This window comes from Rattus norvegicus, chromosome 4 (assembly GCF_021556685.1).
Source record: "Rattus norvegicus strain SHRSP/BbbUtx chromosome 4, alternate assembly SHRSP_T2T, whole genome shotgun sequence".
In the NCBI taxonomy this organism is placed as follows: domain Eukaryota; kingdom Metazoa; phylum Chordata; class Mammalia; order Rodentia; family Muridae; genus Rattus; species Rattus norvegicus.
This window is the reverse complement of record NC_141537.1, coordinates 161,569,488-161,583,580: the sequence shown is the minus strand read 5'-3', so window position 1 is coordinate 161,583,580 and position 14,093 is coordinate 161,569,488. Positions and strand designations below refer to the sequence as shown.

The 14,093-nt window shown below is 47.5% G+C and overlaps 1 protein-coding gene across 1 annotated transcript in view; it reads left to right on the top strand.

The window, feature by feature from the left end:
• Kcna6 (potassium voltage-gated channel subfamily A member 6) overlaps window positions 1–13,792 on the top strand; it is a 33,258-nt gene extending 19,466 nt beyond the window's left edge. The window contains exon 2 of the mRNA NM_023954.2: window positions 13,466–13,792. The gene's annotated coding sequence lies outside the window, so the exon portion shown is untranslated. The remainder of the gene's footprint in view (window positions 1–13,465) is intronic.
• The last annotated feature ends 301 nt before the right edge of the window (window positions 13,793–14,093 follow it).

Below are 14,093 nucleotides of genomic sequence, written 5' to 3'. Positions count from 1 at the left end.
ACTCCCTCATCTCTTCTTTATTTCCTTTTTGCTTCTCTCAGAAGAGGTCTATCTTAGCTATTAAGTCTTTCCAGACCATTCTTTCTATTTCGATGCTGCAAAATAAACACTCATTGCTTTTTGGCTGTGTCACACACCTTGGCATTGTGATTGGAAAAATGTTGGGCATGGAAAGGCTTTTCTATATTAAGGAGAAGCAGGGGATGCAAACCAGCCAGATGCTAAGCAGCATCTTGGCTTTTGGAAAGGAGCCCACAGCAGGGGTTGGGGAGAGAGATCGGTACAATGCACTGGTATCCTTAAAGTCAGAACTTGTTCTCTATTCATAGAAGAGTACTCCACAGGCATTGTGTTGTGTGGCATGCAGTGGCTCTAGGGTAGAACCCAGCTTCGCTTAGGAAGCTTCAGGTTGGACCCCGTTCTACCCTGTCCTGCCATTCTTTGATATTCATTCATCATTCTTGGCTCCTGTTGCCCTTTCAGCTTGCAAGGGTAGGACCTCGCAGTGTAGAAAACTTGGGTGGGTGACCTAATTTCATTTCTGGTGCTAAGTTAAAATACCCCAACAAAAGCAACGTAGGGGAGAAAAGTGTTATTTTAGCTCATGATTCCATGTTATAGTCCATTATTGCAGGGAAATCAAGGCAGCAACTACTTAAGACAGCTGGTCGCATCCTTGCCCAGCCAAGGGCAGAGAGAAATGAATGGAAGCATGCCTACTGCTCAGCTAGCCTTTTCCTCCCTTATACTCTTCAGGATTCCCTTGCCTAGGGAATGGTGTTGCCCACAATGGGCTGAGTCTTTCTACATCAATTAACCATCAAGACGTTCTCCCATAGACGTATCTATTGGCTAACCTCATCCAGATAATTCCTTATTAAGACCCTCTTCCAAGGTAGTTTCAGAGTGTGTCGAGTTGACAATTAAGAGTAACCAGCACAGTAGGCTTCTAAATTGCTGCTTTACTTGGATCGTGTTGCCAAACCAAACATTTTGAATTTTGACTCTATTCATTACAAGAAGCAATCCAATCCAAACAGTAAATAGCTCCAGAGTCCCACAACCAAGACACTGAGGTAGACACGGAGATTTTCATCTAGCCCAGCCACCCCTGCATTTGTTTCACTGCAGCAGTCATATATCATATCATTTAAAAGGCATCTTAATCCAGATATGGTGGGTACAACACCTGCAATCTCAGCACCTAGCAGGTAGAGGCAGGAGGATCAGGAGTTCAAAGTCATCTTTGACTACATCGTGAACTCAGGACTAGCCTGGGCAAATCGAGACACATCATAAAAAATAAGGAAATTTAGAAAAAGAAAAATTATTTTATCAAAAAAAAATACACTAGAGGGGCTGGAGAGATGTCCCAGCAGTTAAAAGCACTTGCTCTTCCAGAGGACCCATGTTTGGTTTCCAGTACCCAGACTGGGCCACTCACAAGCATCTGTAACTCCGGGTCCAGGGAATCTGAGACCTTTACCCTCTGCAGGCACCCGCATGCATGTGCACATACCCACACGTGGACTGATACACCCACCCATAATTAAATACTTTTAAAAATATCTTTAAAATTACAGTACAAATTAAATAAAAACAACTCATCCTGTGGAAGCTCTCGGTGACAGTGGGACAAACATGCTGAGTCAGGACACTCAGTATGGATATTTTCTCCCACATAAGACTCTCTCCTTAGGCTCTCCGGGGTCAAGTATTTGGGCAGATGAAGTCATTTTCTAGGCCCCGGCTTTCCCCATCTGGAATAAGCAAACACGTGCTGTGTTCCTTGTGTACCCCATCTTATCTGCCCAGTTGCCCACCATTCACCCATTTCATACTGGGAAGAAAGGTGGTGGGACTTTGACCTAGATAGTCAGCCACTGTAGTCCCTCGTTCAAGTACTAAGCTAATGTCACCCCTGCGAGTTGGAAGAACTGAACTGAACAGCCTCAGGGATGCCTGGCAGGACCACATCCGTGTTTCTCAGGAACACAGTTGTCAATAGGAGTTCGTAGGCTTTTATCTCTTTTCCATCTTTCCATTGTGGTATTTGATGATGATGATGATGATGGTGGTGGTGGTGGTGGTGGTGATGGTGATGATGGTGGTGGTGGTGGTGTTGATGATGGTGGTGGTGGTGGTGGTGGTGATGATGGTGGTGGTGGTGGTGGTGATGATGGTGGTGGTGGTGATGGTGATGATGGTGGTGGTGGTGTGTGTGTGTGTGTGTGTGTGTGTGTGTGTGTACCTGTGTGTTTACATACTCCAGTGAATGAAGCAGAGCATCAGGGAAAGTGTGACACAAGCATCCTCAAACAAGCTATTGACAGAATGCTAGAACTACTTGGGAAATTGAGGCAGACAGACACCAAACGAGGGCTTAGAGGTGCTCTTGGATCGGCTACCACAGCTCATTCGCACTCCCTTCTGTCGGAATCTTCCCTCATTCTTTGCCTGGGCGGTCTGTCGCTCTGTTCGAGGAGGAGGAGCAGGAGTAACTCTGCCCCCAGAGCACACAGCTGTAGGTGGCACTGGAGGGTATGGTTTTCCACCCAGCAGGCGAGGTTCTGAAGACCTTCCCTGAGATACAGCTCCCCTGCTCCTATTACCCGCTGAATGTGTTCTCTTGGGATCAAAGAGGCACAGATGCCAACACCCACGGACACTCAGGCACCCCTACACCGTTCTTTAAATGTAGATCATACTTGTTAGTATTTTTCAGAGAACAATGACAAGAAAAAGTCTCTGACGACTCTGTTCTGAGGAATCATACCCCTAAGTGTCTGCGATGGGAATTTGGGTGAGTCAACAGATGGAAGTCACGGGGGACAGAGCAGCTCTGGGAGAGGTCTGAGGTGCTGCCAGCTAGATACACGTGCCTGCCTCACATCAAGACACTGGTAGATTGGGAAGGCCCCAGAAAATGGCTCTCCACCCTCACTGAGCACCAGGCTCTCCCTTTCTGCCCTTTTGCTGTCTACCAAGCTGGACTTACATAATTGACCCAGAGTGGTGTCTAGGTACGGGATTTAAAAAACTTTTCAGGAGACGGGTATGAGACTCTAGAATCTACCAACAGCTAGAGAAATTTCGGTGGTGACAACGTCACACCTTTACATTGAATGGTGCTTCTTGTGTAATTTTTTTTTTAATGGCGGGCTACCATAACAATCTATGAGAACCAGCAGGGCAGGCAACATCATGATTGTCCTGGAAGAGGCAGACCCAGTTGCCCAAGATGACACAGCATTACCTTTCATTAGCAGCACCCTGCCAGACGCCATTCATCCATCCACTTGTCTGTTCAGGGTGTGTAGTTATTGGGAGTGATGAAGCTTAAACCCAGGGCCCCATGACATGCTCTTGAGCTACAGCCGGAGCCCTTGTGAAAGGGGTCGTCTCCTACCCCTCAGAGTAGTCCACAGTGAGACAACCGTAGCCTCCGTCACTGCCTCTTCTGCCTCTGCCCCCACCCCTGGTCCTCACACAGCCTCCCTGTGGGCCAGCATCTGCGCCACCTCCCGCATGCTCTCCTACAGCACAGTTAGCGAACGGCACTGATGGGCAGCCTGGCAGCCCACATCATGTTAACTCCAGTGCTCTGACAACAGTCTCAGACTCCCAGCTCTCAGGTGAAGCCCCTTTCCCTGCTGATACGCTAGAAATTCCATCACCTCGACAGTTCCAGGGGAGTCCCATCTACAATGAAACAGCCCCGCCACTGTGTCCTGTCTTCCCCCATCACGAGCTTGGATCCACCTTGAGAGTGTCCCTCATCCCTGTGTCCACTACCCACCTCTCCAGAAGCCCCATAGATCATCCCAGTCCTTCATGTGAGGCTACTGTGTACAGTTGGAGTCACTGGAACCGGGAGTTCCCCGTTTGAGGTGAATCCCACCAGGGATACCCAGAAGCCATGCTCACCCCCCCACACCTCCACCCCCAGCTGGGCACCAATTATGGGTTCCACCTCTCTCCCCCCGACTCCAACCAAGGGCTATCTTCCTCTCTTTTTTCTCCTCCAAACCTCTTTTCCCTTGGCCAGACTAGGCAGTGTCCTGGAGAAGCTCCCAGCTGCTGCAGGCTTCTGCTTGGGGCTCCTGCAGCAGATCCTGGGATGCTCAGGAGGAGGGCGGAGGTGGAGTTTGCTCTTTGGCAATGCAGGTGGGCCTTGCAGTACCTCTGCTGCACAGGGCAGAGGACCAAGACTGCGGCGACCATCCCCTCCCTGTACCTGTGAAACGCAGCTTTGTTCCCAAGCAGAAGCCACTGTCAGCAGATTCCTGCACCGGGGCTTGCGCACTGTGGGTTGGCACAGAGGACAGTGGTGTCCTCAGTGACTTCTGATCCCCAGTTCCAGCTTTCAGGAAAAGCTCACTCGGTTAGCAGTGCCGCCCTGACTCTTGTGTCTCTCCTCTTACACAACAGTCCCCTGTGTAGCTGTGACTTCTGCTGGGTAGGAAGATTTGGAGAGAGGGGAGAGGAGGAGGGAAAAAGGCTAACTCTCCTTTCCTGAGCGAAGGAAGAGGCAGACAGGCAGGCAGAGTGGTTCCTGAAGATGCCTGAGGGACAGAAAAGCTGGCTTGGTAACTCTTTACCTATCAGAGTGACCCGGAGACCTTCATAGCAAGCCCCTCCTAGCCCATCACCCACAAGGGTGAGCCCCGGGCAGGCAGGCTGGCACTTCTGGACTCACCCCAATAGTGGTTCTGTTATTAATGAGCTTGAGTCAGTCTGTGCCTCTTTCTAAGACCATTAGTGGCTATCGAAGGTCCAGGCTGGTCAGTCTGTGGGAGAGATAGATTTCATCCATGCCACAGGTGCCTGGAGGGATCTGATCCATACTCTCTGCTTTACTTTGGTATACAGTTGAGAAAAAGAATTGAGGAGCTGAGAGATGGCTTAAGTGTACCAAGCCTCCACGGCTGCCTACGGACAGCTGATACGTAACAGAGGTGGGTCTTGGAGTCCAAATGGCTCATTCACACATTCTCTTGACTAAGAGGTAATGCACCAGCTTAGACTTCGAAGAAATGACCCTACCTAGGTGCTGTGTGAGGCATAGTGGAAATTGCACAAGTCCCTGAATCTGCTGGCTTAGTTCTGTCCTGGCCTCTCCCTTGGTGACATTGGGACCTTGGGTGATTTCCTATGCCTTTTAATCTCTTTTGAACTTAAAAATGGGGGAACTATAAGGCTCGGTGGTAGATTGTGTGCTGGGTGAACCACTGGGTTCCATTTCCAGCTTTACTACATCTCTCCAAAATAAATAAAACAAGAGACCTTCTTCTTGCCGTATTTCATACTGAAGGGCGGGGTGTTCTGATGCAGATGAGTAGGGTTACCACATAATCTGGGCTCCGCAGTAGAAAGGCTTCTCAATACAATATAGTACTCTCCATCCCAAAGCTTCATTCTGAATCTGGTGTGGTTTTAAAATGATAAAATGCTCCCACAGTGGCAGTTTGAAGTTGCTTGTGGTCACTCTGACCCCTGGGGCACTGCTATGTCAGGGAGCTGTTGGCTGCTTCTGACAATGGCTTTGTTCTCTCTCTCTCTCTCTCTCTCTCTCTCTCTCTCTCTCTCTCTCTCTCTCTCTCTCTCTCTCTCATTGTGTGTGCATATGTGGAGGCCAGCAGACAACCCCATGCCATTCCTTTGGGAGGTTGTCCATTTTGTTTTTTGAGATAAGATTTCTCATTGGCCTGGAGCTTGCCAAGTAGTCTAGACAGCTAGGCCAGTGAGGCCAGCCATCTCCTGTATCTCGTCTCTGTTTTCTCAGGACTGGGATTATAAGCCCACATCATTAGGCTTGGCCTTATTTTCCAAATACGAGTTCTGAGGGTTGACTTCAGGTCTTCACACTCGCAAGTCACTTCACTGACTGAGCTCTCTTCTCAGCCTTGAAACCCTTTCTTTTTTTTTTTCTTCTTTTCTTTTTTTCAGAGCTGGGGACTGAGCCCAGGGCCTTGCGCTTGCTAGGCAAGTGCTCTACCACTGAGCTAAATCCCCAACCCCTTGAAACCCTTTCAAAACAAACCAACAGGAGGACATAAAAAAAATCTCATCTGTAATGATGACTCTGCAGGAAAGGCAGCTCCTAGACTGGGCAATGTATCTGTCAGCTTATGCTGTGTAACTCATACATCCAAGCTAAAGGCTTTAAAACAGCAACTGTTGATTTTCAGTTCCCTTTGGGAGTAAGACAGCAATGAGAAAGGCTAGAGGTCTGTGGATGTGGTAGCTGTGTGTGGCCAGCTTTGGAGAGAGGTGGTTGGGTGGTCCAGGGGTCAGGAGGTGAATTTTACCACCAACACTGGTGAAAATAGCAAGCAATCTGACTGTGGGGGTGATTTTGAGGTTGTTTACAAATTTATTGTGGATGATGTATTCGTGGATTGGCTGAGCTGGGGCCTCCTTTCTTGTCACACTCCCCTGGCACCAGCAGACGGGACTGTTACAGTAACCCAGGGATACAGTTCCAGGCTTGCACTTGCCAGGGCCCATGGATGGAAAGGCCATTGTGTGGGCTCTGCAGCCTGGAATGGAAAAAAACCTTTGGGGTACTGCTCTGCTGAGTTGAAGACACTTTCTCCAAGAGTTCTCTAGAGTGGACAGCATTCATGATAGTCTGAAAAATAGGCATGGGGCATGCAGGGGGAGGGAGGGGAGCTTCTCATCATTTGACAGAAACCATGGATATATAGTCTTCACTTCATTTCCTTGGGTCAAGCTAAAATTCTCTTGGCCAGTACCAGAAGACCTTTCTCAGGTGACTTGGATCCCTCTCTCTCTCTCTCTCTCTCTCTCTCTCTCTCTCTCTCTCTCTCTCTCCCTCTCTCTCTCCCTCCCTCCCTCCCTCCCTCCCTCTCTCTCTCTCCTTCACTTCATTTCCTTGTGTCAGGTTAAAATTCTCTTGGCCAGTCCCAGAAGACGTCTCTCAGATGACTTGGATCTTTCTCTCTGTCTCTCTCTGTCTCTGTCTGTCTCTGTCTGTCTGTCTCTGTCTGTCTGTCTGTCTCTGCCTCTCTGTCTCTCTGTCTCTGTCTCTCTCTCTCTCTGTGTGTGTGTGTGTGTGTGTGTGTGTGTGTGTGTGTGTGTGTGTGTGTGTAAAGCAGTATCTCTTTCCTGGAACATCCTTCATAAAATATTCATGGTGGTCAGGAAGTCCTCGAAGGGAGAGGCTTGGCAAGTAGGTTTATTCAGAAACAAAGAGAAAGGTTGATCTGCCTGTCTGCATTCCTCTTGGCTTTGTCTCCTGTAGTTGATAGTTGGGAAACAGTAGACTGCACTGGAGGTTACCAGAGACTGAGACTGGAAGAGCTGTGTTGATCTGTGTCAGTATGTAAAATGTATGTGTGTGTGTGTGTGTGTGTGTGTGTGTGTGTGTGTGTAGTATATAGACATAAACTATAAATTATGCATGTAAACTATATATATAATTGACATATGTAAGTAATTGTAGCTATTCTGCTAGGAATGTGGTGATGGCTCTTCTGGCCTTTAATTTGCGTTTCTTTGACGCAGTGAGCACCCTCCTGTGTTGATTGGCACTCTGTGTAGTCCCTCCAGTGATATATTCTTTTTCTCAATTCTTAAATGTTTTGTTTAAACTACTGAGTTTATCTAGTTCTTCAGATAGTCTGGAAATGAATATTTTATCAACCATGTGGTTTGCAAATATTTTCTTACAGTCAGTGGCTTTTGTTTTCAACTCCTTAAGAGGATTAGATAATTGGATAATTTTAAATATCGATGAAGTCAAATTCATCAACATACTCTTGAGGAATTGTGATTCTTTTTGAAATAATTTTTAAAGGGATTCGTGTACTTATTTAATCTTACTCACTGATTTATAGTGAGGCAGGGACTTACTATATACCCCCAATTGGACTGGATTCACTGTGTAGACCAGGTTGGCCTCGGACGGACATGTAGAGATCCGCCTCCTTCTGCCTCCTGAGTACTGGGGCTAAAGGTATGTGCCACCCCGGTCAGTCCATATCTTTGATGTGATGTTCAGGAACTCTTCATACAGCTGTCCTCATGCGTTTCTCCTGTAGTCTAAGAGTTTCATGGTTTAAATATTGTGATTGAAATCTATGCACTGCTTGAACTTGTCTTTATGCATGTGAGAAGCATACGTGAAAATCCACCTTTAACGCAATGGTTACTTACCCATTCTGCCTACACCATCTAAACCGTTCTCCACCATTCAACTGTTCATCTAAAACCCTTGAAAATCCGTTGTCCATACTTGTATGGAGCTATTTTCCCCTTTCTTTTTCCTTATCCCTCCTTCTCCCAACCCCCACTAAGTACTCCTGCTTGGAGTATGTAGCGCACGCTGGTTTTCAGCTCATAGTAACCCTTCTTCCTCAGCCTCCTGAGAGCCGGGAGTATAGGTTTGGGCTACCATATCCAGTGTTATGGGGCTATTTCTATGGATTCTGTCTAGGTCTGTTCATCCACATGCTGGAGTCTCCTCTGCACATCCCACTCGATTCGGATGAGACAATTAAGGTGGCTCAGTGGGTAAGGGTAGCCCTCAGCAGTACAGCCTTGCATTCCAAGTCATCATACAAAGAGCTCCCATTCCTTCAGGACGCCTACTGTCTTCTGAGCACATCTGTAGACGGTGATGGCCTTTGTGTCTTTTTTCAGATGTAGGGAAGATCTCCTTGTTTCTTAAGTTGCATGTGACCAGCCTATATAGCCAACTACCAAAGCTTGGTGACCTCAGCAACAGAGTTTAATATTCTAACCCTTCTAGACGCTGGAAGTCTGAGTTAGTTCACTCACTGTAACAAATATCTGGGACCACGATGAACTTACGAAGTAAAAAGTTTCACTCTGGTTCACTCAAAAGTTCTAGTCTGATTCCTTGACCATGCTGCTTAGAGCCTGGGGTAAGACAGCATCTTTGTGTGTGTGTGTGTGTGTGTGTGTGTGTGTGTGTGTGTGTGTGTGTGTTTGCGAAAACTACTCACCTCATTTTCAGGATGAAAAGGAGAGTGCAAATGGGACTGCTGTCTCAGTGTCCCTATCAAGAGCAAGCACTCAAGGATCTAAGGGCATCCTGCTAGACCCCAGTCCCCGAAGGTCCCATAGCCAGTGAGTGCTTCCTTACCATCTGAGCGTTCAGTACATAGGTATTTGGTTACAGTAACGGAAAGGTAACTGATCCGCATTGCTTCGCTGTCTCGATCTGGTGCTGTGGTGCTAAGTGCAGATGGCTATGAGTAAGCGCACACCAGCCAAGAGTACTGTGGGGAGAGTCAGAGAAGGGAGGAATGGGAGGGATAATCTAGAAGGTGGTGTCTCAGCCAAGACCTGGCGAGGGGTTGGGCCAGTGAGCCCTGTGGATATTTCGGGAGGTCACACACAGCAGTGCGACAACCCTGAGGTAGGAGGATGACGTGGTGTAACTGAGGGTGAGATTAGAGGAGCCTTCTCTGTGGAGCGAGGTGGGTGAGGTGGGGAGCCGAAAGGAGTGAAGTCAGCGTGGGAAAGCGGTGTGAGAACACGGAGGCTCTTGTGGGTTAGCCTCTGGTCTCTGAGTCACAGAGTGCCAGCTCTTGACTTTGTGGCCGCAGCCACGTGCCTGGAGCTTGTTTTGTTTTTGTTTTTTTTTCTTAATTTTCTATTTGCCCCTACTTAATGTTTTGTTTACATTGGCGTTTATGCCATTATCACGATCAAGTATTATTTTCTGCGTTGCCGAGCAGCGCATTATGATAATGTTTGTTTAATCTCTTGTAAACACTTTGTTAATAATCGCCTCATTTTCTTCACCTGATTAATTTTCTGTGTTCACATTTATAGTGCTCTCCGAGCTCTCTGACACAGTTGGAAAATCCTTCTATATTGCTTTCCGTGCGGGCTCTCTATTGGTCCTCTGCCACGTGGGTTTTCCATTCCGAAACCTTCCACTCTCCCCATCTGACTCGCCTGCTTCCTCTCTGCTCCAGCACGGCTGTTACTCTGAGAGTTTATTTTCCTTTCCCTATCTTGGGCTTCTGATTTACTGGAATCTGTCCTAAGTCTTAGTTCAGATAGGGTGGATCTTAGATTCATCCTCTAAGAAATGAACGAATGTCCAGGTTTTTCTTCATGAATCAACTTATTAATTCATTTAAAATTCCAATACCCACGCTTTCTCCTCCCCCTCCCATAGCTCCTACCCCCATTCTCCCTCTCTCCTCTGAGAAGGGGGAGTCTTTTCTGGGTGTTACCCAACCCTGGCACCTCGAGTCTTTGCAGGACTAGGCACATCTGCTCCCACTGAGGCCAGACAAAGCAGCCCAGTCAGGGAGACAGGATCCAGAGATAGGCAACAAATTCAGGGACAGCCCAGGTTCCAGTTGTTGGGGTCTTGCGTGAAGATCGAGTTTCATATCTACATATGAGCTGGGGGCTAAGTCCAGTCCATCTAGCTCTTTGGTTGATGGTTCAGTCTCTGGGAACCTGGTCCAGGTTAATAGACTCCGTTGATCTTCCTCTGGACTCCCTGTCCTCTCTGGGTCCCTTAATCCTTTTCCAACTCTTCCACAAGACTCCCCGAGCTCCATCTGATGTTTGGCTGTGGGTCTCAGGTATTTCCATCAGCTGCTAGATGGAGCCTCTCAGAAGACAGTTATGCCACACTCCTGTCTGACAGCATAACAGTATCATCAATAGTGTCAGGGATTGGTTCCTGCCCATGAGATGGGTCTCAATTTGGGCCAGTCATTGGTTGGCCATTCCCTCCACCTTTGTCCATCTGTCCCTGCACATCTTGTTGGCAGGAAATGCTTTGGTTGAAGGTTTGGTGGGTGGGTTGCTGCATGTCCAGTTTTAAACTTGGCACGCCCAGTGCCTTTACACCATTCTCAATCTTCTTTTGTGACTGGATGGATAGGAAACTTCAGGACGGATGCCACTGTTCCTTAGAATCTTGAAGGCACCGTACTCTGTTTCCTAACCCCCAATCTTGCCATGAGAGAAGCCGAGGCTTTTCCTGACTGCCTTCCATGGGAACTTGCTGCTTTATGGAAGTGTTAGGATGTCCTTGTCCCGGCTCTGCTGTGGTCATGGCTCTGTGCCTTGGTGTGGATGTTCTGGACAAAGTGGAGGATGCTCATTGAATCTGAACTTCAGATAAACTGTGAGTAATGTCTGCAATAGTTAGGACAGGATCATGCTAAAAGACACTGGTCTGTTCTTCTGAAACTCACATTTTGATGGATGTTCTTTTCTCTTCTTTTCTTCTCTCTTGATTTTGTTAAGTCGGGCAATCCTGCAAGTTGACATTGTGTCTTTGGGGTTTGTGAAATTGTCATATATCTTTCCTGTCTCTCTAAACCAGTGTTTCTCAAACTTCCCAATGCTACTGCCCTTGACAGTTCCTTATGTTGTGGTGACCCCCCCACCACAAAATTATTTCATTGCTACTTCATAAGTTTGTAACTCTGCTACTGTTAGGAGTAATATTTTAAATGTCTGATATGCAGGATATCTGATTCGAGACCCTTACTGAAAGGGTTGTTCAACACCCAAAGGTGGCTCGACCCACATGTTGAGCACGGCTGCTCTAAAAGGAAATGAAAATAATAGTTCACGCTTAAAGAGACAAGTTACCTCAGGAAGCCTCATAACCAACACTAACCAGCCTGGCCCTCACACTCCCCCATCCCCTTCACCTCAGCTGCTCCTTCCAGACCTACTGGGGTTCTCCCTGTGACTCACTGGTATTGCTTTCGAAGTTTCGTCTTCTAAGTCTTAGAACAATTCACCTCCTACCACGGAAGACCGTCCGCCATGTCTGTGCACAACAGAATCGAGCACATTGGATAACTTCTCCACCCACTGCAGGATGCATGCCACAGTTTTTATTATCTCTGCATTCATTCTTATTTATTGTGACTATGTAAATAGCTTTCCTCACGGATGCCTTACTAGAAGGCTGGGATAGAGTCATCTTTCTTATATGACTTATTTTTCTCTGGAACTACTAAGGGTCTTCCCCCCTATATTCTACATATTTTCTATATACTTGTCATTATTTGGTCACCGAGAGAACGGGGTTCAGTAAGCTTTGTACCAGCAGTGGAAATCTCCCATTGGGTGCAGCAAACATCCTGTCAGCAGTGTAAATCTCCCATTGGGTGCAGCAAACATCCTGTCAGCAGTGTAAATCTCCCATTGGGTGCAGCAAACATCCTGTCAGCAGTGTAAATCTTCTAGTATGGGTGGCTGCACTGGGCTGAACTTAACCTTCATCTTGACTTGGCTCCCTATCCTCCTGTTAAGTGTGGTCTCTGCCTCTGGCAAGACTCCTCTTCTGAGACCCCTTCAAAGCCTCCCCTCTCCTCTCTGAGGCTAGGAGAATCCTTATTTGTATGAGTAGCATTTTAGGTGGAAAATCACCTCCCTTGTTTCTAGTTTTGTTTTGTTTTTTTTTGTATGATTTTGTTTTGAAGCAACCTATTCTTTCTCATAGACAAAAAAAAATCTCCATTATTTATTGGAGAACATTACTTTTAGTAAAAAAAAAATTGAGATGTATGTGTGTGTGTGTTTGTATGTGTATGTGTGCCTGCCTGTGTGTGTGCTTGTATGTGTGTGCCTGTGTGTATGTGTGTGTGTGTGTGTGTGTGTGTGTGTGTGAGAGAGAGAGAGAGAGAGAGAGAGAGAGAGAGAGAGAGAGAGAGAGAACAGATATGTGCTAAGGTCAGAGGACACTTGAATGAATCAGTTCGTTTCTTTCAACCATGGATTTCAGTGATCAAACTCAGGCTATCAGCGAGTGCTTTTCAATCTGCCACTGTGAGCTCTAGACCAAACAGTTTTCAATGTGTCTTGGTGGGCGATTGATGTAGGAATTATACTGAATCTGCTGACCTGTGAGGGTTGTGAGGGGAGCATGGGACTGAGTTCATGATGTGTAACTCAGTTTCCATCTTGAGAAGGCTGCATCCAGGCACTGGAGATACCTGGTTAGGGAACGCTTAGCTGCTCTAGAAGCTTCGGTCAGGTATGAAGAAACCACTTCTTGCTGCCTGTGCACAGCTGGAACTGGGCAGTTCTGGAATCAAAGTGCAGGATGAGAGACAGTTTAGACAAACTGGAGAGTAGAGGTCTGGTAGTGGGTCCATATGAGTACCAGAAGAGGTGACTCTTAAAGAGTCATTTGTTTGTTTATTTATTTATAGTTTAGTTTATTTATTTAATGTGCATCTGTGTTTTTATGTCTGTGGGAGGGAGTTGGAGTCCAAGGAACTGGAGTTGCAGACCGTTGTGAGCCGCCACATGGGTGCTGGAAATTGGACCCAGGTCCTCTGCAAGAGCAAAAGTGCTCTTAACAGCCGAACCATCTCTCCAGCCTCAAGAAGCCAATTTCTAATTTGCATGGTGACGTCTCCCCTGCTTCTGTCCTCATGTCGCTCACTGAACTTCCCCTGCTCTCCTTCTTCCTTTGCAGGGCTGTGCTGCTCGTGGTCACTCTGGAAAACCTGTGCATCCAAAGACCTTTAACTTCTCTGGAGGATGAGACCCCACGCCTCCTCACTGAATAACTCAGCCTGGCAGCCCCTGGCGGCCTTCCGCAAGCACTGACTGGGAAGGAAAAGGCTGAGACGGGGGATTCTGGATGTTGCGGTGGGGCCATAGGAAGGCGGGGAGAGCTGCTGGCCTGATCGAAGGAGAAAGGGTGTTAGGATGATGTGGGATCATGTGTGCTGCAGAGCCGCCCAGGCAGGCACTCGCTGGCTGGGGAAGAGTAACTAATAAATAAATGACAGTCTCAGAGGTCTTGCCTTCTGCTGTGTGACAACTGCAACAGCTAAGCCCAGCCAGCACTCATGTCATAGGCCTTGATGAGGGCAGGAGATGCTGAAGTGTTTAGTCGGCTTCCCAGCATTTGCCACCCCAGGTGCTGGCCACCCGTGGGCCACCAGGGAAGGCCTCCTTCAGCTTCTGCAGGTTCAGCCTCAGGGAGGGGATGTTTCCTGAGGAGACCAGAGACAGAGCCCGTTGCCTAGCATGATCTGTCTCTTGAGTCTACAGCACAGAGCATGTGTCAAGGTCAGAATTGTCTTTCAAGTGGTTTC